The sequence below is a fragment of the Callospermophilus lateralis genome, chromosome 7 (assembly GCF_048772815.1).
Source record: "Callospermophilus lateralis isolate mCalLat2 chromosome 7, mCalLat2.hap1, whole genome shotgun sequence".
In the NCBI taxonomy this organism is placed as follows: domain Eukaryota; kingdom Metazoa; phylum Chordata; class Mammalia; order Rodentia; family Sciuridae; genus Callospermophilus; species Callospermophilus lateralis.
This window is the reverse complement of record NC_135311.1, coordinates 49,170,785-49,195,720: the sequence shown is the minus strand read 5'-3', so window position 1 is coordinate 49,195,720 and position 24,936 is coordinate 49,170,785. Positions and strand designations below refer to the sequence as shown.

The 24,936-nt window shown below is 31.9% G+C and overlaps 1 non-coding gene across 1 annotated transcript; it reads right to left on the bottom strand.

Annotated features, from left to right (window-relative positions):
- Window positions 1–311: 311 nt before the first annotated feature.
- Window positions 312–389, bottom strand: Trnae-cuc (transfer RNA glutamic acid (anticodon CUC)). The gene has a single exon. It is a non-coding gene; the product is annotated as a tRNA-Glu (tRNA).
- Between the last annotated feature and the right edge of the window lie 24,547 nt (window positions 390–24,936).

Genomic DNA, 24,936 nt, shown 5'->3' with positions numbered 1-24,936 from the left:
GGACATATTTATTCCTCTTCCATTATCAGAAATAGTTTGTGCATACTTAAGAAAATTTTTCTTGAATATTTAGAAACATTTGGTGAAACTATTTTGTTGAAGGATTTTCTTTAAAGAAAATAATCTATTTGCAGATTTAATATACATAAAAATTTCTGATGCCCTAATTTTTATATCAATTTTCAAAAATGTGATCTTCTGGGACTTTGTGTATTTAATTTAAGGTCTCACATAAGTTGATATGAAGTCCTTCATGATAACTTATTTTACATTTTCTTTCTTTTGTGTATGTGTGTGGGTGTATGTGTGTGTGGTTGGTGCTGGGGATTGAACCCAGGGCCTTGTGCATGAGAGGCAAGCACTCTACCAACTGAACTATATCCCCAACCCTATAATTTCTTTAAAATCTTTTCTAGTATTATAGAATTTTTTATGCCTGATATTGGCAAAATTGTCTTCTCTTTTCTGATGATTAGTTCTGATCTGTATTTGTTAAATTTTTTGTCAGTTTTTTTTTCCAGAAAGCTATATATTCCAAAACAACTCTAATTCTACAGAAAGGTAGGATGTTAACTGCCTCCTTATTTATTCTCTGAATAAATTTACTTATTCCTATCATTTTCACAAATGTCACCCATTAGAGTTGCTACTATACACTGGGTATGATGACTTAAGCCTGCAATCCCAGGATTATTATTAAATTATAATTTGGTAGCCTGAAGTAGGAGGATCACAATTTCAAGGTCAGACTGAGCAACTTAGCAAGATCCAGTCCCCAAATTAAAAGGCTGGAGATATAGCTCAGTAATAGAGAACCCCTATGTTCAATCCCCAGTAGTACCAATATATAGATAGACAGATAGATAGATAATGTGACTATGTGAAGCTTCCACTGAAATTATTAAAACAATTGATAAACATCACAGAATGTTTAACTATAGTGTAAAGTGGATTTATCATTATTATTAACACTTTGGCAATGCGTATAACATTCACATTCAGACTTATAAAAATCAATTTCATTACAAATACTAATAATAACATTCCAATTTATAGATCTTTATATACTATAACATTTTACAGAAAAAGTTTCGCTGCTAATAAAAAGAAACAAGTGATACATTTTTTTAAATGAAGTAATTGAAAAGATCAGAGCCATGTGTGCTGTAAAATCTTGAACTAAATTTTGCTGTTATTTTCTGGTAGGGAATAGAAACTCTTGCTGCTTTATCTAGTTCATATTACATGATTAGAAAAATATTAAACCCAGAAACTTATTAGTACAAATATTTTTGATGGCACTAAATTCAAGATGCTAACTTTGCATATTTTTAGTCAAACTTTGGTGAACAAGGACTTTTGTAAGGAGAGAGTTTATTCAAAGCATTTTTCGAGGGGGAAATGAAACCAATATACTAGGGAGAACCTGTGACAACTCCTACCAACCTATAAAGAGTTCAGACAAAAGGGATTTTCTTTTATAAAGACCAGTAAACACAGCTAGAATGAAAAGGATATGGGAATGATAAGGGTGTGTGAGAGATGAAAGCAGGAGTAATTAGAGAATTAGAAAACATGTTACCTAGATGCCAATATTTCCTCTCTTCTAGGATCACAGTATTTGAATCAAGTTCAGCAATACTGTACTGTCACGTTCTTGAAATGAGTAATACTTTGATTGATATTATGGAAGTTGGAAATATAATATTCATTTTAATAAATTCATTTTAATAAAATGCTATTGATGGGAAATGAGGACACTATAGGTGGCTGGGGTGTGGCTAAGCAGTAAAGCATTTGGCTCCCACGTGTAAGGAATTGGATTTGATCTCAGTACCACATAAAAGTAAACAAACAAAATAAAGATGCTGCAATCATCTTTATTTATTTTTTTAAATAAGGACACTATAATCTAAGTACATATTTTAAAATGAAGAGGTTTTTTTGTGTAATCTGAAGTAGTAACTACTTAATATATCTACCATAATGTCTTTCTGAAGTATCAGCTTAATGCAAGTAAGCATTTAACAAGTTGTAGGGCAATTATATTAAGGTCAAGTTCTCTGAATAACATTTAAATGTGAAGCTCTTTGTTTATGACTAGCAAAGAATTTATATATTTTATTTCCCATATTGAAAGAGAAAAATTTCCACTTGATTAAGATATGTTCTGGGAAATATATTGGAGAAATGCTCATTTTTTTTTTCTGTAAAGAGTAATCACTTAAGTTTTCTAAGTACAAGACTATTATAGAAATTGAAAAAGCAATCATGAACTTCATGTGGAAAAATAAGAGACCCATAATAGCCAGAGCAATATTTAGCAAGAAAAGTGAAGGAGGCATCACTAAACCAGACCTTAAATTATACTACAGAGCCATAGTAACAAAAATGGATGGTACTGGCACCAAAGCAGACACATAGAGCAATGTTAATGGAATAGAATATACAGAGAAAAACCTACAAAAATGCAGTTATCTCATATTAGAAAAATGTGCCAAAAAACATACATTAGAGCAACGATAGCCTCTTCAACAAATGGTGCTGGGAAAACTGGAAATTCATAGGTAACAAAATGAAATTAATCCCATATCTCTCACACAGAAAAATCAACTCAAAGTTGATCCAAGGATTTAGGCACTAGAACACAGACACCGCACCTAATAAAACAAAATGTAGAATCAGATATCCACCGTGTCAGTTTAGGAACTGAGTTCCTTAACAAAATTCCTAAAGCACAAGAAGTAAAATCAAGAATTAATAAATGGGATTGAATCAAACTAAAAACCTTCTTCACAGCACAGAAAACAATCAATAGCATAAAGTGAGAGCTTGCAGAATGGGAGAAAATCTTTAGCACATGCATCTCAGATACAGCATCAATCTCCAGGATATATAAAACTCAAATACTAAAAAAAAAAAAAAAAAAAAAAATGACCCTATCAAGAAATAGGATAAGAAACTGAAGAGACACTTTACAGAAGAAGAAACACAATCGATCAATAAATATATGAAAAAAATGTTCAACATGTCTAGCCATTAGAGAAATGCAAATTAAAACTACTCTAAAAATTCATCTCACTTCAATGAGATTAACAATTTTCAAGAATACAATCAACAATAAGTGTTGGTGAGGATGTAGGGGAAAAAGTACATTCGTACATTGCTGGTGGGACAAAAATTGGTGCAACCATTATGGAAAGTACTATGGAGATTCCTCAGAAAACTTGGAATGGAGCCACCATTTAACCGGCTATCCCATTCTTCAGTTTTTACCCAAAGGAGTTAAAAAATAGATACTAGGGTGACGCAGCCACATAGATGTTTATAGCAGCTCAATTCACAATAGCCAAACTATGGAACCAAACTAGGTGCCCTTCAGCAGATGAATGGATACAGAAATGGTGGTATATATGCACAATGGAATATTACTGAGCCTTAAAGAAGAATTAAATTATGGCATTTACAGGGGCCTGATGGAGCTGGAGAATATCTTTTGAAGGGAAGAGAAATAAGTCAATCCGAAAGAACAAAACGTTGAACATTTTCTCTGATATGTGAATGCTAATTCACAATGGGGGGTGAGAAGAATTGAGATACTTTGGATTAGGCAGAGGTGAGTGAAGGGAGGAGAGGGAAAGGGGGTATGGTGGTAGGAAGGATAGTAGAATGAATGGGACATTATTACATGTATGTGCATGTATGATTACACAATTGGTTGATCTGCATCATGTACAACCTGAAGAATGAGAAGTTATACTAAAAAAAAAAGTATATGAGACAAAGAAAATTTAATCTAGAACTTCAGAATAATGATGTTGGCATTTTTCAGGTTAAAAAAGCTCTAAATACAAATGTTGGTTTTATCTATAGAATAGAGGAAAATGTCAGAGAGTCATGGAAGGGATAAAATGGCAAGAGGAGCAAAGGATTGCTTTAAAGTGATGAAAATGTTGTATTTCTATATTATGTCTATACACATTTGCCAAAATTCAGAACTATGGAATGAAAATGGGTACTTTTTACTATTTGTAATATGATTGATATAAACAATATTCTAAAACAAGCACAATTAAAAAATATTATTCTTAACTTGAATTTTCATAAAACATAGCATGTTAGACACGTGGTGGTTCCATAGTAATAAAAAGATACTTGCAGCACAGATTCACATGGGGATGTGCTTATTCATATGATGGCCCAATATCACCTGCCCCCTCAGAAACATAGATCTGTTTTTTCTCACAAACCTGAACACGTTCAACCAAAATTCCGAAATTTTTCTGGGTCTTATGACATGGAAGTTTATATATATATATATATATATATATATATATATATAGCCATATTTATTAGCAAGTAACTTCAAAATCCTTAAAATAATCTTGGTGTCAACTCTGTGGTGTGTCCACTTTTTCTACAATGAAGACATTACAGCTCTTATATTTCTGTTTTAGAGCCTGAAATGAACAAACATACAATCACTCATTAGAGATGTTTGTAAGACACTCTCTTCCTGAAATAACCAAATATATCTTTGACAGGGAAGAAGTGATCAAGATGCAAGTTCGAATAAGATATTTCTAAAAATTTAGAGTCAACAAAATAAGAAAGCAGTGTTGTTTGCTGTCGCGACCCCTTGCCCGCAAGGAAGACGCAACTCAGGAATCTTCTTTCAGCAGTTTATTCAGGCCTTGATTTAAGTATCTTATAGTGACTCACTTTCTTTCTTCTTCTCTCTCCTGAGGGCCCAAGCACAGCCTAATAAAGCCTCCCATGTACCAATCTTAAGCCGCCGCGTGGATCTTTCTTATAGGGTGGCAAGAGATAGCGTGCCAACTCTCCACAAAGGAATTTGATTTATCACAGGCCACAGTGGAAGCCGGCGCCATCTTCTAATGGCGGCCACAATTTACAACAATGGCTTACTACAGTTTGCTCTTTGTTTTATGGCCTGAACTAGTGAATACTGATGCCATCAACTAAACATCAGAGAAGGAGCAGAGGTGGCAGGTGCTGGGAGGAATGAGGCTAATGTTTTATAGACATTGCTATCATCTACTGGTTTCTCTTTGCCCTCTCTTAGTTCTTTGCTCAAGAAATGTAACAAGACCAGTATCAGGAATCTAGAAGACACAACAGTTTGGCAATGAACCAACTAAACCAGCCAGAAACTGGAAGGCTGAAGAAAATTCTGCTGCATTTTTTAATTTTTCTGTTTTGGTAATAATTATTCTCAAGTTCATTTCCTATGTCCTTTTAGTAGTTATCTTTTCTTGACCTCTTTGCTTTTTCCCTTTGCACTCATTGGTAGTATTCCACTTGAATTCTGTTTTCCACTTTATTTATTATACATAAGTAGATAAGGACACTGTTAGCTTGTAATCTTAAATTATTTCCCTACTTTAGTTCTCTTTTCAACTCTTATTCTACTTTATTTAAATATTATATCCTTGATTTCCTGGCTTATGTAATTTATTTCTATAGCATGAAATAAGCTATAAAATTAGTTTTATTATTAGTTTCCCTTCACATTTACTAATACTGTGAATTTTCATTATTCTTTGCAAACCAGATTAGATTTTTTTTCATTTTGTTGTCCTTGCTGATTTGCATAATTGCCATGCTATTGTTTCTTAATCATGCTCTTGTGCAAAGTGATATGCTGTGAGCTTCTAATTTAGTCCTCTGCAGAACCAATGTAAATACTTTTTTTTTTTTTTTTTTTTTTTTTTTTTTACCATTTTCTCAATATAGTGTAAGGGCTAAAAATTATGTTAGATCTACCTTTATGGAGCCCAGATGGATAAGACCTGACATTACATTGCATTTTGCTTTTTTTTCCTTTTTTTTTTTTTTGGTATGTTATATACTTGGTCATCCCATTTTGATATCCTATCATGATATTGACACTGGAGCAATTTCCTAATGAGGTATGAGATTACATAGTTAATACTTACTTTAGAAGTATTACTTTAGAAGTATTTAGAAGTTTGTCCTCATATTTGCCCCAGTCTACTCCTTTCTCTCTCCTATTTATGTAAGTTCAAAAAGCGAAAAGGATGGCACATTTATCGTGTTTGACTAAGTCTTTATTTGTGCAATACAGAAACATAGAATCTCACCTGAAGCTCTAAATGTCTTTTTTTGTCCCAATTTCCTGATTTCTCAGAGTATCTAGATATATTTATTTTCTCTTCTCCAAAGTCCTTTTTGTTACTTTTTATTGTAGGAGAATGAACACTCTATGGTTATGATGACATTTTTTCCATTTATAGTCTATTATGGTTTAGATATGAGATGTCCTCGGAAAGCTCTTATGTGAAACAATGCAAGAATTTTCCAAGGTGAAATGATTAGACTTGGAGAGACTAATCTAATTGCTGTCAGTGGTTTGACCCATTGTTATGGATTAACTGGGTGGTAACTATAGGCAGATAGGGTGTGGCTGGATGTAGGTCTCTCAGAAGTGTGCCTTTGGGGTATACATTTTGTCCCTCTTGAGCAGAGCTCTTTTTCTGCTTCCTAGATGTCAGGTCTCAAGCTTCCTTTCTCTGCCACACCCTTCCATCTAGATAGTGTTTCTCACCTTGGGCCCAGAGCAATGGAGTCTATGTACTGAGATCTCTGAAACCATGAGTCAAAATTAACTTTCACTTTCTCTATGTTGTTCTTGTCAGGTATTTTAGCTACAGCAATGCAAAAGTTGACAAAAGTATTGTCTAACTCTTAAAGTAAGCATAGTTTTATGTCTCAGCAACAAATTTTGTAGACATTATTTAGACATACATGGTGTTCAGTTACACCTGATTTTTTTTTCTTTATTCATTGGTGCATATCAATTATAGAGACTAGTGGATTGTATTGTGGCATCTTCATATATATATATATATATATAGAACATAATTTGGTCACTTACACTCTCCAACACCTCCCCTTACCTTTCCTTCTCCCTCTTCTTATTTTCTCCTTGTACCCTAATGTTCTCCCTCTACTCTCTCCTCACCATTTTTCCCTTGTAGTTTCCACATAGTAGAGAAAACATGAGATACTTCTCTTTCTAAATCTGGTTTATTTCACTTAACACAATGTTCTCTAGTTCCATCTATTTTGCTGAAAAATACATAATTTTGTTATTTTTTTATGGCTAAGTAAAACTCCATTGTGTATATAGACATCTTCTTTATCCATTCATTTGTCAATGGGAACCTAGGCTGATTGTATAACTTGGCTATTGTGAATTGAGCTGCAGCATACATGCATATGCATGTGTGTGTTTCCAAAGTATGCTGACTTTCTTTCATATAAATACCTAGGAGTGTTATAGCTGGATGATAGTTCCATTTTGAGTTTTTTGAGGAATCTTCACCTTGATTCTCAGGCACCAACATTGTCTAAGAGTTCTTTTTCCCTGCACATCTGCCAGCATTTATGGTTATTATTATTATTATTATTATTTTTTGATCATAGGCATTCTGACTGGGATAAGATGGAATTGCAATGTACTTTTGATTTGCATTTTCCCTGATGGCTAAATATGTTGAATATTTTTAAACATAATTGTTAGCCATTTGCTCTTCTGAAAAGTGTCTGTGCAGTTCATTTGTCCATTTAATGTTTTTTTTTTCTTTGTGTTTTTGAGTTCTTCATTTATCTGGACCCTCTTTCAGAAAAATAGCTAACAGCTGGGTGCAGTGACAGATGTCTATAATCCCTGTGGCTCTGGAGGCATAGACAGGAGGATCACAAGTTCAAAGCAAGCCTCAGTAAATGTGAGGTGCTAAGAAACCCAGTGAGATTCTTTCTCCAAATAAAATACAAAATAGGGCTGGGGATGTGGCTCAGTGGTCCAGTGCCCTTGAGTTGAATCCCCAGTACCCCTCCCCCTCAAAACATAGAATAGCTGACAAAGAATTTCTCCCATCTTGTAGGTACTGTCTTCAGACTCTTATTTCCTTGCTTATGCAGAAACGTTCAAATTTGGTATCATTGCACTTATCTATTCTTGGTTTTATTCTCTGATCTATAGTTGCCCTATTTAGGAAATTGTTGTGTGCATCTATATATTGAAGTGTTTCCCCTATATCTTCTTCTAGCAGTTGAAAAGTTTCAGATCTTATGTTTAGATCTTTTTCCATTTTGAGTTGACTTTTGTACAGTCTGAGTGATAGGGATCATGTTCCATTTGTTTACATACAGATCACCAGTTTTCCTATCACCATTTGTTAAACAGCCTGTCTTTTCTCTATAATTGACATCCAGTTTAACTCATTTTATATAAAAGAAAGAGTAAAGACAGAATTAATACAGCAAATAGTATATAATTTAAATAATAGTGAATGGAATTTTCCAACTTAGTTACCTTGGGAGCAGGAATTATTGCTCAACCGGACAAAAGTCATAGAACTGTAATGAATTCCAGGAGGCTGTCATTTGAATGAAATTATGAAACTGTGAGAGTTTCCATGAGCAATGTTCTGAATATCAAGTAAATTCAGTTTAAATTGTGGCATCTGAAGATAGCATCAAGAAATTCAACTAAGGAAAAAGACACCACTCTTCCTATTAGGGGAGAACTCTTTTTTCTTTCTTTAATACTGTTAAGAAACATTTTTTAAGGACATACTAAATGTCAGAAATTTAGTGTATCTATGATGGAGACCATAAATATTTTTTCCTACCAATGTGAAAGCTATATTCTAACAAGAAACTACTGATGTAATCTAATAACTTTGTGTCTATCTCCTTCAACTAAAAGATCATGAGGCAAATGCCAAACATTTACTATGTTATCTCTCTTCCTATATCTAATGTAATTGAGATCTACTTGAAAGAGAAAAAAGTACCTTTAGTGAAGATCAGTTTTTTCCACAAAATAAGAAAAAATTCTGTTGAAACTTTTCAAAAAGCTATTTCTCACTATACTCAGAATGACAACAAAAGTATGCAGAACAGGAGTTGTCAACTCTTATTTACATATAGAAATAATTTTGACAACCAAGTCGAATTTACCCCTATGATACAATAATAGATTAACATTTGCAGAACAATAAATAGGTACACCACATTAGTGGGGAAAAAAGATAAAAAACTATAGTCATTGCAATAGCTTCCAAAAAGAAAAGCATTTGTCACAATTCAATTTCCTTCATAAGAAAAAGTTTTTTAGAAAATTTTCAGGAAATTAGATGAGAGGGAAGTATCTCAGCATTATAAAAGCTACATATGACAAACCCACACCTAACATTATGCTCAACAGTTAAAAACAGAAAGTATTTACTTTAAAATCAGGAACAAGAAAAAGTTGCACACTCATCAAATCTATTCAACATAGTTCTGGAAGGCTATGAAAATGAAATAAAATTTCCCCCAAATCCAAAGGAGAAGTTAAATTGTCTCGGCAGATGAGATAGTCTTATTTATAGCCAGCCCTAAGGACTCAGAACTGATAAAAAAAATTGGTAAAATTGTAGGGTAACAAATCAACCTATGAAAATCAAATTGGAAGTATTACACTTCTTGGTATTGAAATATATTACAGTGCTACAGTAATGAAAATAGTAACTCTGGCATAATACCAGAGTTATGAACAATGTATAAGACTGGAGAGTTCAGAAATAAATCCATACACTTATAGTCAACTTATCTTTAAGAAAAGGGCCATGAATGCAAAATGAGAATAGGATAGTCTCTTTAAAAAGTGATACTGGGAAACCATATGTTCAACTCAGAAGAAAGAAAGTGGACCCTATTCTTACTTTGTACATAAATCAACACAACATGGGTTAAAAACATAAACTTAATACCTGAAAACATAAAACAACTGGAAGCAAACGTTAAAAAAAGTTACTTATTTGTGTATTTTTTAGTTTTTTTGGTACTAAGATTGACTATGGATGCTCTACCACTAAACCACATGCCTGGGCCTTTTCATTTTTATACCCCTTAAATATCTAAAATTTTGCCTCAATTATACCTCAGAAAGTTAGGAAAAGTCTACTTCTCTCCATTTTTTATTGATAATAATATTAATTACACAAAATGCTGAAATAATAGTACAATAAACACTATACAATCTATATTAAAAATATACTAATTTTGTAGTATATGTGTATATTCATACATAACACAAACATACTTTTTTTTGCAGTCACCCAAATGTAAGTTCTAGATATGGTACTTTACCCTAAATACTTGAGCATAAATTTTCTCAAAATAAGAATTTTTCTGTATAATGAATGAAAATGCCATTACAAACAAGAAAATAAATAATAACTTACTAATATAACTTAATATTAAATGCTTACTTAAGTTTTTACATTTTTAAAAATAAAGTTTTCATTTATTCTCTGGTTTTATAAATTCTAAATTTGTTCCATAGAGTTTTGCTGTTTCTGGCATAAAATTTCCAGAAATCTCTCCTAAGATATTATGTAAGGATTTGGAATATTTGATAAATAGGTTGTTTTCACCTGATTTATAGAAAATGTTACAATTCATAGTTTTATCCTTCTTATCTTATCAAGTCATATTGCAAATATCAATGGTATATTCACTAAGCAATAAGAACCCCAGCAATATTTACTAGATTCTTGACATTTGGTACATTAAGAAAATTTAACTTTCTTAAAATTTTGTCAGGAAATCATTTTAACTGTCGGACAAATTATATCAAAATTATATCAAAACATAGACTTGAAGTCTCACATAAATCCCACAAAATTTATTTTATATATATGTCACTAACTTTTATAACTAATAGTTTCCTGACTGAAATCTTTAGCACTAAAACTATCTTATAGTTAATGATATTTTTCTTGTTGAATTACATATCTTTATCCCTGAAGAAAGCAGAGTTAAACATATTTAATATATTACAAAGTTTTCCCAAATATTCTGTGAATACCAATATATTGGGAATAAAAATTGTCATTGTGTGCTGCAAGTCAAATATATAATGAAAGTGCTGAAGAAAAGTAGCCCACTCTTATTCATATGATCTTAAACTTAATAGAATTATCAATAAACAAATTATCTGAAATCCACAGTGAATTTTAGCAAATTCTACAAGTTTAATTGTAGAAAACTATAATTTTCAGGTGAATGTATAAAGACATTTTACTATCAATATTACCATGACCTGTTTTAATATAATGTTAATGTTTTCTTGCTTCAAAAGTTGATTTCAGATATTAAAGTGCAAGCATTTTTCTTCAACATCATTGTCTAAACATCAAGAATTACTAAGAATTTTGTTAGTTTTAAGGATGTCAATATGAGCTTATTTGTTTTAAGTCTTCAATATTTGAAATAATCTACAAATAAGAATTCATAATCTACTACATCTTATTAATTTTTCAGTTTCTTTTTCTTTACATTTCTTAAACTAAGTTTCATTATAGAAAATGATAAAATTTAGTTTATATTGTGTATGTGCAGAACTCTCATATGACTGAGTAGTCATCACAATGAAACTCAGAGACCAAATTAATTGAATGCTCTTTCTTTACTACTATTAAAAGCTTTGAGTTTGTGAATTGCTACAGCATAAGCATTAGTCATTATGCCACATTTTCGGTATCTCTTTTGGTTATCTATTTAATAACCTAAAATACTTAAGCCCAAGGGCATACTGCTTATGAATGTTTTAACTCTCCATGATCTGATTATCTATTGCTGCATTAAAAAATCACATGAAATCTAGAGTTTCAAAATAAGAATTATTATTTTTGTTCACAATTCTAGGAGTTAAGTGGACTCAGTGGGGTACTTCTTCATTGGGGGTCTGTCAGATGATGGCAGTCAAGTAGCAGTTTAATTTGAAGTCATGTAAAGGCTAAACTCAACAAAGCTGCAAATTTAAGATGACTCACTCAAAAAGTTCACAGCTGATGCTGGGATTCTTGGCCAGGAGCTCTGCTGAGGCTGTTGACTAGATGGTACCACATGACTTTATTTGTGGCATGAACTTCTTATAACAAGGCAATTAAATTCTGATAATGTTCCAAGAAAAAGAAGGATTGTCAAATAATTATTGTCATCTTTAACCCACTACATACAAAGAGGTTACATCCTAACAATATCCTATAAATTAAATATTTTCTTTCATGCCTTTTTCTCTAGCAATAGTGACTGTATGTTCACTCTTTACTGCACATGTTTACAGTGGCTATTTGCTCTACTTGGAATGCTTTTCTTTTCCTTCTAATACATTTTTAAAGACCTGGTATAAAGGCAAATACTATTATATCTACTAGTGAGAAAGCAAACAAGAAAATCAAAGGAATAAAAATGTTAGGGTCTAATGTTCACTCTTTCTTATAATGTGCATTAAGGCCTATGTAAACCATAATTTTGTTTTAAATATTTTCTTCTCAGGTGTTTGTTCAACTTGAGTTTAACAATTAGAAATATAGTTCCGTTTGCTTGCTTACTTTAGTTATTACAGAACAGGGATTGCCATATTTGTTTTTAAAGGATGAGAATGTAAATGCAGGCCACATAATCTGTGTCACAATCACTTGTCTTTGCCGCTGAAGCATTAGAGCAGCTATACACAATGTATGCAAGAATAAGTGTGGCTGTCTTAGTAAAACTTTGGTTGTCAAAACAGGTTGTAAACAGTGAAGGGCCACAGTCCATGGCTTGAGATTTCCTTATTATAGAACCAAACAATATAAATGTTGAAAGAGACATTCTAGTGAGTTAATGTGTACTGCAGGAGTGGGGGAAATCACAACAATGGAAAGGAAAAGATAATAATATTATTCAAGACACTTGAGATTTCATTTTCAAAGTATTTTCCCCTCAAAACTAGAACCAAAGAGAGAGAAAGAGAAAGAGAAGAGAAATACAGCAGAACTTGCCAAGTTTACTTTTTAATTTCTATAAATTTCCTTTGTCATAAAGGTGACATGACATAATGCATTAGGAAGAACATTTGATACTGATAGGAAATCTCATGTTAAAATATGATTTCTGCCCAAAATTTATGTAAAGGTGGAATTTGAAAGTTTACCCTATCTATTTGATTTTATTTTTCTTAGACCTGAGAAACAACATAGTGAGCTTCAAATCAGATAATTGAAGTAAATTAATTTTATGTAGCCTAACTTCTTGTATGAGGGAAACTATCTTCATAAAGTTGTTCCAAATGTATTTTAATATATCATTTAATCATTATGGAAACAATAATAGGTTAATTAACATTTAAAAGACATTTTTTTAAAATTAAACTGATTGGTACAAAAGAGACGTTTACAAATTTTGAAAAGAGTAGTGTTGGTCCCGGAGAATATTTCCATGTACCCTATACAAAAAGGAATGGAACAATAGTTTGGCCTAATGAGATCACTGGTCTTTGCTTGTCCTAGATAAAACTTTTCTCATTCCTTTCACTAGTAAGAAAGAAACAAAGAAATATCACAGCAAAGCAAGACAGTAGACATATGACAGTATTTTCTTCCATTTGATTACAGCAGTTCTAACTTTGTAAATGTTTAAAAGTGCTGTGATTATTATTCTATGCAATCTGAGTGCTCAGAAATTTGAGAACACATTATCAAACAAAGTTATAATCATTGGAATTTGGAAGATAAAATCAAAATAGCTAAAGGTTCTTTGTTGCAGCTGTGTAGCATTAAAAAGCAAGAAAAAACTACTAATTACAATAATTAAGACAGGAAATTGAGAGGAAACACTCAGGTATATTGGGATTACCAGTGTTTTATTCAAAAGTACTCTTTAAATGATTTTTAAAGATTATTTAATTAAGAGGAATAAATTTCATGATCACAAATTTGAATCAATTTGATTAGGGAAACAACCATGTGGAAATTGCTGTGCAGTAAATGAGAACAAGGGTTTGTCCAACATTTTAAATCTGCATTTTAGATCCAAATGCAGATTCTTGGGCTTATTAGCTAATAATTAATTTTTGTAAAAGTTTCAGAGTTTGGACATTTTCCCCCAACTAACCAGTTATGAACTCTTTTTACTACAACACTATTATTCTAGAAGTTCCCAAACTTCCTCTGTCCCTGGTGCCTTTACCATTTTGGTAATCTTTTTCATAACATCTGTTGGACAAAAGAAATATTTAAGCATTTTTAAAATGTGGAGTTTTTTAATGTGAAGTTCTATTTGCAAAAGTTTCTAAGAAATCAACCTATTCAACCTCCATCCCTGTCTTATGAGTCTAATAAAATAACTGTGTTGTATTATAATTTATTTTTCCAATATTTCCTTTGAATATCATGAATTTTCTTTTTTATGCTGTAAGATTTTTAAAAGTTTGAATATTTTTTAAGTGAATGAAATAATACATATAATCTAGCCAGTGTGTTCTATATTAAAGCACTGTTACTGCAGAATCTTGCTGCAGACCATTGTTTTCTAATAAAAAACTACAATACATGTACAGCATATCATAATTTTTTTATGATGTGACAATGTAGTGGTCTCAGTAAATATATGAGTGTCCTAAAACACACAGCTCATTAGAGAAATGCTGCCAGTTTGTAAAGAAATATGAAAATCAGCAAGCTTAAAGGTCAACCTTGATCAGTAGAAGAATCTTAATCAGAAATGACACAAATTCTAATTACTCAAAATCACAAGTATAAAAAAATATGAATTGGGAAATCTGGGGTAGAGGAAAAGTTTTTCATTCATAGATTTTTTTTAAATAGGATTTTTTAAAAGATTATAATGATTGAATCTAATTTTTAGTCGCCTTATCTATAGTAAACTCACTTTGTGAAAAGCTGAAAAGTAAAATAATATAGTCATCATCATTTTTTTAGACTACAGCAGGGAAAAGTGAATGATATTAAGCCTCTGCTCTCTAAGCTACTAATTTTCAATATTCTACAATCTAGTATAAAGCACTTGAATGTTAGGTTTTTACTCCTGAGTAAAAATGTTCCATCATTTCTTAGGGCAATAATCTCTTTCAATATTTTGGCTGAAAAGCACAAGAAAGAATAATTTTATATTCTGATGCATCAAATATGCATATAGATAAACAAAGGTTCACACACAAGCTCAAGCTTTCACAGTGACCTTGCTAAAATAAACTTATACATGTACTACTCTTTACTGTTTTATCTACGGTCATTTTCATTAACATGACTATTGCCTCTTTTTCATCAGAAATACTTAAAAGCAACCATTAACATGTTACATATACTAAAATTAATTTTATCTAATAAGTTTGAGAAATGTTTGCTTTATCTAAATTTGGGCTCTTCAGTTTAATGTTTGAGCATTTACTTTGAAGCCAAGACATCCAACACTGTATATAATATTAGCACTGTCAAAAATTATGTGTTTGTCTCTGAGACTGCTTCTTTATTTATATCTATGCTACCAGAAATTAACATCTGGATTTTCAACACACATCAAATTATCTGATGAGTAAAAAGTGTTAAATTTCAGGAAAAGTCAATAATTATTAAATGATATTGATGCTGGGCAGTCTTGAAAAATACAGCATTTATTCTGAAATAATTTTGTTGGTGACTCTCTTCTTGATTTTATCTTTCTCTATTAATTTTCATGTTAGCAATTCAACTCATTAAAAAGCTGTGATGACCCCAACGGTTTGATTTGTGTTTCTGGATTAAAATAATATCTCTGTCAGGTGTATTATCAGGTGTGAAAAACTTTGTTAACAAGGGTAATTAAAACAGTGATCTGATGAGATAGAAACTTCTATGAAGCTACACTTGTATAACCCTATTAAACATAAGCAATCTTTTACGGAAATATCAAAAGGAATCATTGGGTCTATATGTTATACCCATTCAAAAATTATTTTCCACACATCAAAAACTAGAAACTCCATAATCTGTCAGCTTTCATGGATTACATAAAAAATGTGTATTTATAAAGAAAAAGTGTCCTAATGTGTTCTTATTCTTATATTCCACATTTGGGACACAAAGTCCTGCTTCTTTGATAATACAGTTTATATCAGCCCAATAATTTTGTGAGGAACCACTAGAAAAACCAAATAGGACTGAAAAAAATTTTTTTAACTTTTTTTTAATTTTTTTTTTAAAGGCAGCAGAATTGTGACCAGATCTTACGGTGTCAAAATCACAATGGAAGAGGAATAACATTCAAACAGTTTGGACTTTGATGGCACTTTTAGGATTTGAGCTGATTCTTCCATCAGATCTCTTCACTTAGCAAAGCTATTTTGAGATTAATCCATTTTGTGTGGTGCAATTATTTCTATTCTGCCGTTAACCATAATGGCATCCACTCTGTGATCGCATCATGGCTCATTTATCCATTTACCTACTGGAGGCATTTTTTTTTTTTCTGTACTGTATTTGATTCCTATAATTAAAGCTGTTTTATACATTGAGGAAAAAATCTTTCTCTTAAGGAATTTTCCCATTTCATTGGAATTTTTGAATTATTGTCATGAAGTTGTTTCTAAGTTTAGGAAACAGAGTTTAGAATGACTGTCAAGATCAGCACCTCCTGGTGTTCTTACTTTTCTGTAATCCTCTTCACTTGTGTGGCCAAGACCTGTGACCTATGTCTAGAGAATGGTAAGATTAAAAGAAATGTACAGATGTAGAGTTCCCTCTCACAAAGCTACACTATGAAGACTTCTGCAGGCAGTTAAAATGGAGCAATGGTAGGCTCTATTCATGAATTACATTGGTAGTCATGTAGGAAGAATCATTTAACAATGAAGAAATTCTGTAGGCTACAGTTTAAGGTTCAACTTCATTCTTGTCTTTATATTACATTCTTCTATAACTATGATGTTACAACAGTTTTGTAATTATTATTTAATTTAAATGCAGAAAGTCCTGGGTTTTCCATTTGCTATCACTTGTAAAATCTAAAAATCATAGTTAATTTGCTACAATTGTTATTTAACTAAACAATTCATTAGTGTTAATTAATGTTTGTTATAAAGCAAATATAATTTCCTGTGAAATTATTAAATCATTACAATAATTGTGGTAAATACAGTATGGTACCAAAAATGAAGGCATGTAAAGATTGCTTTTGATGAAATAAAAATGGTTAACTCATGCTGGATATGAGAAAATGATATTGTCACCACTGCAATCCTTTTCTCTTGTCCATCACTAGATTTTACAGACCATGGTTAAAGATTATTTTAGGTCATAAGAAAGTTTCCTACATGCAATAAAAATGAAATGAATTAGAATACATAATTAGTAAAAATTCATAAAGTTTTCTGCCAGTCTCTGCTATTACCAACAGTGGACAATATAGTTCACTTAGTCTCCATGAAGGATTACTCCAACAACCCTGAGTATCTCCAGATCTATGGATGCTCAAGTCCTGTATATAAAATGGGGTAGTATTTGAGTACAACCTACTGTATTTGAGTACAATCCCACATATACTTTAAATTATCTCTAGATTACCTATAAACCTAATAATTTTAAACCTAATATAATGTAAAGGCTATATAATTTATTGTTACACTATATTATTTAGGGAATAATGACAATAAAAGGCTCTGAATGTGCACAATACAGATGTAATTTTTAAAATATTTTAAGCTTTTTAAAATTGACATATAAATTATGGAGAATCATGTGATATATATGTATTCTGTATATGTATTCTGTATAATATATTATGTATAATGTTCAAGTCATGGTAAGCATATCTACCTCTTCAAACATTGATCATTATCTCATGCTAAAAATATTCAAAACTCTTCTATATTTTTTTAAATATGGAATTTATTATCATTATCTCATGTAATACTGAATATTTTTGATCTGCTTCTGGTTGGATTCCTGAGTGCAGATCCCACAGACACTAAGGGATGTCCATATTACATTTTAATTAGTAATAGAATAGTTTTAAAAGGATTTTGAAACAACTTATGTGTAATTTACCATATTACTGAATATTCCGAAATGCATATCTTAATCTCCATATCACCATAAATCTTACATTTTTCAGATAGTGATAAATCAAAAGCACTATATGTAATAATAAACATAATTATAAATATTATTACATGTAATAATAGAAAGTTAATATTATGCAATGATTTGTTCATTATACTGGAACTCTAAAAAGTAATATTATTTAATGAAGATAGTAGATGATGTACTAGCATTACCCTTTCTACTTCACTCAATATTCTTTGAAGTAACAAAAGGTATATTTTAGGTAGGAAATAATTCAGTAACAGCATTGAAAAGAAAGTGTGTCATCACTGAAAAAAAAAAAGGTGTTGAACAAATATTACCTAAACCTAAAACCCCCAAGATGAAAAAAAAAGAAAAATGTAGGCGTTAGTATGATGTCAAAGTCACAATGTCTTCTATTTAACTAATTCTTAAGAAAAAAATCCATACGTGTTGTAGTTTATTGAAGTAGAGCATAATACAGTAAAATATCCAAATTATGATTGTATTGGCACAAGGTGAATTCATGTATTGTGGTCAATGAGGTATTTTGGTATTTGGTAAATGAGGAAAGTGACCTCAACCAGCTTTCCAGCTACTCCCAGTCTCCTTGCAGTACCTCCATCATCAGCACCAAGGACTGCCTGTCTGGAGGTGAGGAGTGATACTCATCATGTTCAAATATGCTTTCATTTTGTAATAATGATATTGAGTATTTTTACATGTTTATTTACTATTCTGATATTTTCCTTTGTGAACTACATATTAAAATGTTTTGTTCAGCTTAGAGATTGTATCCTCCTTAAATCTATACCTTCATTTTGTATACTCTTAATTGCTGGGAGCCATCAGCCAAGTAGGTATGACAATTTCCTTGCCAGCGTACTCCCATGCTGTCTAGTGGAAGGACTCTTGAAAGGTGACCTTGCTCAAGGACCAGGGCGGATCCGTGTTTAGGGTGTCCCTGGTTTAGCATAATAGGAGATTAGGGTGTTCCCCCTTTAGAATAGGGCGGTTTAGCATAATAGGAGATTAGGGTGTTCCCCCTTTAGAATAGGGCGTATCCTGCTGCTGAGTTCCTCTTGAGTTCTTAGGGTCAGGCAGTATATTTTGGGAGACAGAAGCCCAGGAGTAGTGGATTTGGGCAGAGTGTGGATTTGGGCAGAGAACATGGATTCCCCCAGAACGTGTTTGTAGACGGCAGGTGTGAGTTCTGGAATAAAGAATTGCTGTTTGAATCCACAAGCTGTGTGGTGACTCGTGATTTGTGCCCAGCCAGAGACTGCGGCACTTAATGTTGTCTTTTGAGGAGCAGAAATTTTCAATTTTAATGGAGTACAATTTTTGGGTTGTAATTTTTCAGTCTGTTTAAAGAAATATATTATTAGGGCCAGTGTATGGCACTTGCCTAGCATGCATGAAGCCCTGGGTTTTGATCCCTACCACACCCATCCACCTGCACATACAAAATAAATAAATAAATAAAAACTATAAAGATTTATTATCATACAATTGGTCATGACACTTATTTTCATAAATTGAGTATCTATGCTGATGTCACTCATAGTATTCATAACATATCTTTTTTTTTGGTTCTTGATAAATTCTTAGGGATAAACAAAAATGTATTAATTATTATCAAAGAACCAACATTTAGATTAATTTGTTTTCTCAAATCTGTGTTTCCTCCTATTTCATTGATTTCTGTTATCTTTTACTGCCTTACTTTTACTTTTTAATTTTGTTCTCTTTTCAGTTTCTTGAAGCAGAAACATACTTTTATCATTTTTAGTACATGTATTTGTAGGTATAAATTTTGCTCTGAACACTGGTTTAGCTGCATTTCACAAGTTGGGAAGTTACATAATTGCATTATTACTGAATTTAAAATTTAAAATAGTGTTCATATTTAATTTGTGGTTTCTTCTTTGATTTGTGGAATATATAAAAATGTGTTGCTTAATTCCCTCGCACATGGGGAATTTCAAATTCTTTCTGTTAGTGAATTTTGGAATAACTCAATGTGGTAATTGGACATATTGTCTATTTAAATGTTAAAAATGGGCTTAACTTGCTATTTTTCTTTAATATTCTTTCTTAGATGTTGATGGACTTTATTTTATTCATCTATTAATATGTGGTGCTGAGAATCCAATTTAGTGCCCACACATGCTAGGCAAGTGCTTTACCACTGAACCAAAACTCCAGCCCTTAATTTGCTATTTTGATCAGCATTTTGGCTGTTGTGACTAAAAGATCTGACCATAACAATTTTAGAGAAGGAAAGTTTATTTGAGGGCTGATGGTTTCAGGTTTAGAAGGATGGCTCCATTCCTTGGGGTTTGAGGTGAGGCAGAACATCATGGCAGAAGAATGTGCAGAAGGAAACAGCTCACATGAAGATCTGACAGTGGGGAGGGAGAGGGAGAGGGAGAGGGAGAGGGAGGGGGAGAGGGAGGGGGAGGAGGAGGTTGAGAAAAGAGCAGTTGCCACTTCCCAGATGCAAATATATATCACAAACCAGCCTCCAATGAACCACTTCCTCCAGTCACACCTCACCTGCCTCTAGTTACTACCCAGTTAATCCCATCAGGGATTAATTCACTGTTTAGTTTAAGCCTATAACCCACTCATTTCTACTCCACACCTTCTTGAGTTTTCTCACACATGAGCTATTTGGGGATACCTCACATCCAAACCATAACACTTGATTAACAATTACAGGCATGGGCTAGTATTTTCAGGTATTCATTTTTCAGGTATACAATTTTCAGATATACGATTTCCTATATACAGCTGAAAGTATATGTACATACATGTTCTTGGCTGTGGTATAATAGTGTTTAAATCCTCTAAGTTATTACTATAACTGTTCAATCATCTATGCAGTGAATTGTGTTAAAATTTAAGATTGTGATTTTTATGTCCCTATCTCGGTTTGTTACAATTGTTGCTTTGTGCAATTTGAGACTGTTATTAGATGCATATGAATTTGGTATTATCTGTTTTTTTTCAATGTGCCTATTATCTTGTATTAATTTATTTACAGTGCCAGGGATTGAACCCAGGGGTATTGACCTTTTTATATTATTATTATTATTATTATTATTATTATTATTATTATTATTATTATTTCTTATTTTGAGACAGGACCTCATTAATTTGCTTAAAGACTTGCTAAATTACTGAAGCTGGGTTTGAACCCGTGATCTTCCTGCCTCAGCTTCTGGAGCCTCTGGGATTACAGGGAAGTGCCATCATTCCTGGCTCCCATTATCATTTTGATATGTATTTCTTTATTTTAGTAATACTTTTTACTTTAATGTTTACATTATTGAATATACATACATCAGTATAAGATTTCTTTGTGTGGTATTCATATGTTTTTCATCTTTTCATTTTCAAGTTTTCTGTTACTATATTTTAAAAATAGCTGCCACAATAGCTGAATTCCCTGATAAGAGGTCTATGTTTTCCTTCAGAATTTTTATATTTAATATTTAGGTCATTGATTTACTTTGACTTAATTTTTGTTGATAGCATAAGTTCAGCATTCAAATTAATTCATAAATATTCAATTGTTCCAACACCCTTTTTTGAAGAAACTATTTTTTTCCCAATTAATTACTGGTGTATCTTGATTGAAATCAATTGCCCATAGATGTGTGGATTTACTATTGGACTCTCAATTCTATTCATTCCGTTTATTAATTTATTTGATCTTATCAAAGATTTAACTTTTATTTTGTTGATTTTCTGCATCATGTTTTATACTTATTTCATTTATCTTTTCTCATATTTTATTTTCTTCATTTTTTTTGTTTTGGGCTTTAGTCCCCCCTAACCCCCCATTTTTAGTTCCATACTGGAAAAGTTATTGACTTGAGATCTTTTTATTAAAAGACAAAAGACATTATGATATTTGTTTTCTGTATGTCTTATCAATTTTTTTCTCTTTGCCATCTTTTCAAAATATTCTGTCATATGGAATTTTTATATCATTTCATTTCTTTGCAAATGTAAATTTTGTGTATTTTCATATTTGTTAACATGAGAATTATTATTAATATATTTTAATGAATATAATTAATTTATAATAATCTAACTTCTATTGATACTAATTTGACCTCAATAGTCTATAAAGACTGTATTTATATTATCTCCCTCTCCCATTATATTGTTATTGTTACAACTTATGTCTTTATACATTGTGCTCATTAACATGGAATTATGCATTTTCTGTTATTCATATAGGAAATAGAAATGCTAAAATTTTAAAATAGAATAATATTGACTTATGGTGCTCTTGTCTTTATCAGAGTTCTTTATTTATTCATATGCCATTTAATTTAGTATTGATTGCCCTGTATTTTAGCTTTTAGGGCTCCTTTTAGTATTTCTAATAGGGCTCTCTCTTTCATTATTTTATGAGGTTATTCTACTTTATTCTTATCTCCTGGTTTATGAAAGTATATCCACTGTTAATCTAGAGAATCCCTACTACATAATGAATTGCTTCTTTTCTGCTGCTTTTAAGATTCAACCTTTGTGTTTGACTTTTGACAATTTGGTTATAACGTGTCTTATTGAAGATCATTTATATTTACTTTCTTGGAGGTATTGAGCTTCTTGAATGTGTAAACGTGTTTATGTGTGTGTTTTAATCAAACTTTGAGGGGTTTTGTTATCATTTATTTAGAATATTCTTTATGTCTATTTTCTTTCTTCTCTCTAGAATTGCCTCTATTCTCCAATGCTTAAAGGTATTACAATACATATCTCTTAAGGTTTTATTCTTTACTTATTATTATTAGAGCTATAAAGTTATACATAGCGGTTGAGTTCATCCCAACAAACTCAAATGTGCATGGAAATCAATCTCAGTTCAAGATCCCCTTTTCACTCTCCCTTCTCCCTGCAGTCCTCCCTCCCCTCTTCCATTCTCCTTCCTCTACTCCATTACACTTCCTTTTGCTTATGGATTAATGTGTACTTTATTGGTTTTTTATATTATCTTATCCTTCCTTTTCTTCCATTCTTTTTTATTTCTACTCCTGAGACAACAATTACAACAGTTCTGTCCTCAAGTTCTCTGATACTACGTTATGCCTCATCAAAGCTGTTTTTGAATACATCTAGTGATTTTTTTTTAAAAAATGTATTATTCAACTTTATAATTTTAGTTTTTCTTTAAAACCTAATTTCTATCTCTATGGATGCTCCCTATTTGCCATGTGTTGCGATTTCCTTTAGCTTTCCGATCATGGTTTCCTTCAACACTTTGAACCTACTTAGGACAGTTGGTTTGCCAGTCTTTCTCTTGTAAGTCTTACATCTATGCCTCTTTAAGGACAGCTTCTGTTAACTTCTTGTATTAATGGCTATACTTTCTTTTTTCTTCAAATGTTTCAAATCTCCCTTGGAATCTGGACTTTTCTAACATTAAAACATGGTAACTTTGATAATCAGTTTTCTCTTCTTTCTTTAGTTTTTATTGCTTGCTGTGGTCTGTACATAATTGTTTGCTCTGTACCCTTCCTAAATGTTTTGCTTTTTTTGCTTTTTTTTTTTTTTTTTTGTAAAGTGTGTATGATTTATTATCTGATGACTCTTAGACTTCTGTTCCACTGCCTTGTGTTCAGTAAGTGCTTTTCCAGAGAGATGTCCTTGAATGCCAGGAGCTTTTTTTTTTTTTTTTTTTTTTTTTTTTTAAGATGGAGTAAAAGGGAAAAAAAAATTTCCCCCAGTCTTGCCAAGTGACTCTGTGGCAGGGCATTTCTTGCATTTTTAGCCAGGCTCTTCATAATTCTGACACCCTAGCTTGCTGCTTCCACTGAGCCCACAGATCAGTCAGAGGTGAGAGTTTGCAATGTTCAGAGACTGCTTTGGGTGTGTTATGCTCCGGACATGAGCATGGCTTTCTATCTTCCATAGTACAAATGTGTGCTTTGAAAGTTCTAATTTCCCAAAGAAACACTATCTCCTCTTCTCATGAATGCAGTGCACTGCAATTTGTTTGAAATATTTTGTTTTGCCTCGGGTAGCTGCAGATTACTTTTTGCCTTAACATTCTTTTAAAGAATGCCTTTCACTTTTCTATCATGAGGGAGTTCTGAATTGGACAAAACAAAGATAGGTACCTTGCCTCAGTCTTTCTAGTACAAACAAAATTTTTTGATAATAAATTTTCCTCTGCTTCCCCCAGGGACAAGAACCTTTTCTTCCATCCTGGGAATATGGACTTGAGTCTTCAAGACAGCTACAAATCCAGAAAGGACAATAGAACAAGGGCAAATAAAAATGCCATATAATTTTCCTACTGTTTTTAAGTTGTCTTTTTCTTGATTAGCATTTCCTGTTTGCTAGAAGCATTTTACTGTTTTGCAGTGACCTAGAGTTTATTCTGATAGTTGTTACTTGTATTCACAATGTTTTTTTTGCAGAGGAATGGGTCCAGGAGCTGCCTTCTATACTATTTTTGGTGATGTTATTCATAGTACTTACTTTTATTATTATATCGTGCATCTATTTAAAATGGTGCTTCTTTAAATTGGAGCAGTTTGGATTATAAAGTATGAAATAGAGTTCACAGTCTCCTAATACAACTACCCCTTTTGACGACTTGGCTTTGGAAGGATTTCCTTAGAATACCAGGTATTCGTGATGAATGGTTTGAAAATCTTTGATATTACATTTACAAATAAGAAAATTGAGGCCCAAGGTGAAACTTTTTTAGTACTACAAATAGGAGTTGAAAAGTCTGGAACTCAATCAAGCTTTTTTTGACTTTTATGTTGTTCTTTCCATCATACTTTTTGTGCTACATTTACCCTTTGCACTTGATCTTAACCAAAGGCCTGGAAATGATGCGAACTTAAACCTTTTGAATCAAGAACCATAGCACTAATGAGTTTCCATTTAATTTTGAAAATAAGAATGTACTTGTATGTCATTATTAAGGAAATTTAGAACAAATAACATATCAGTGAAATATTAAGCAAGTCAATAAGAT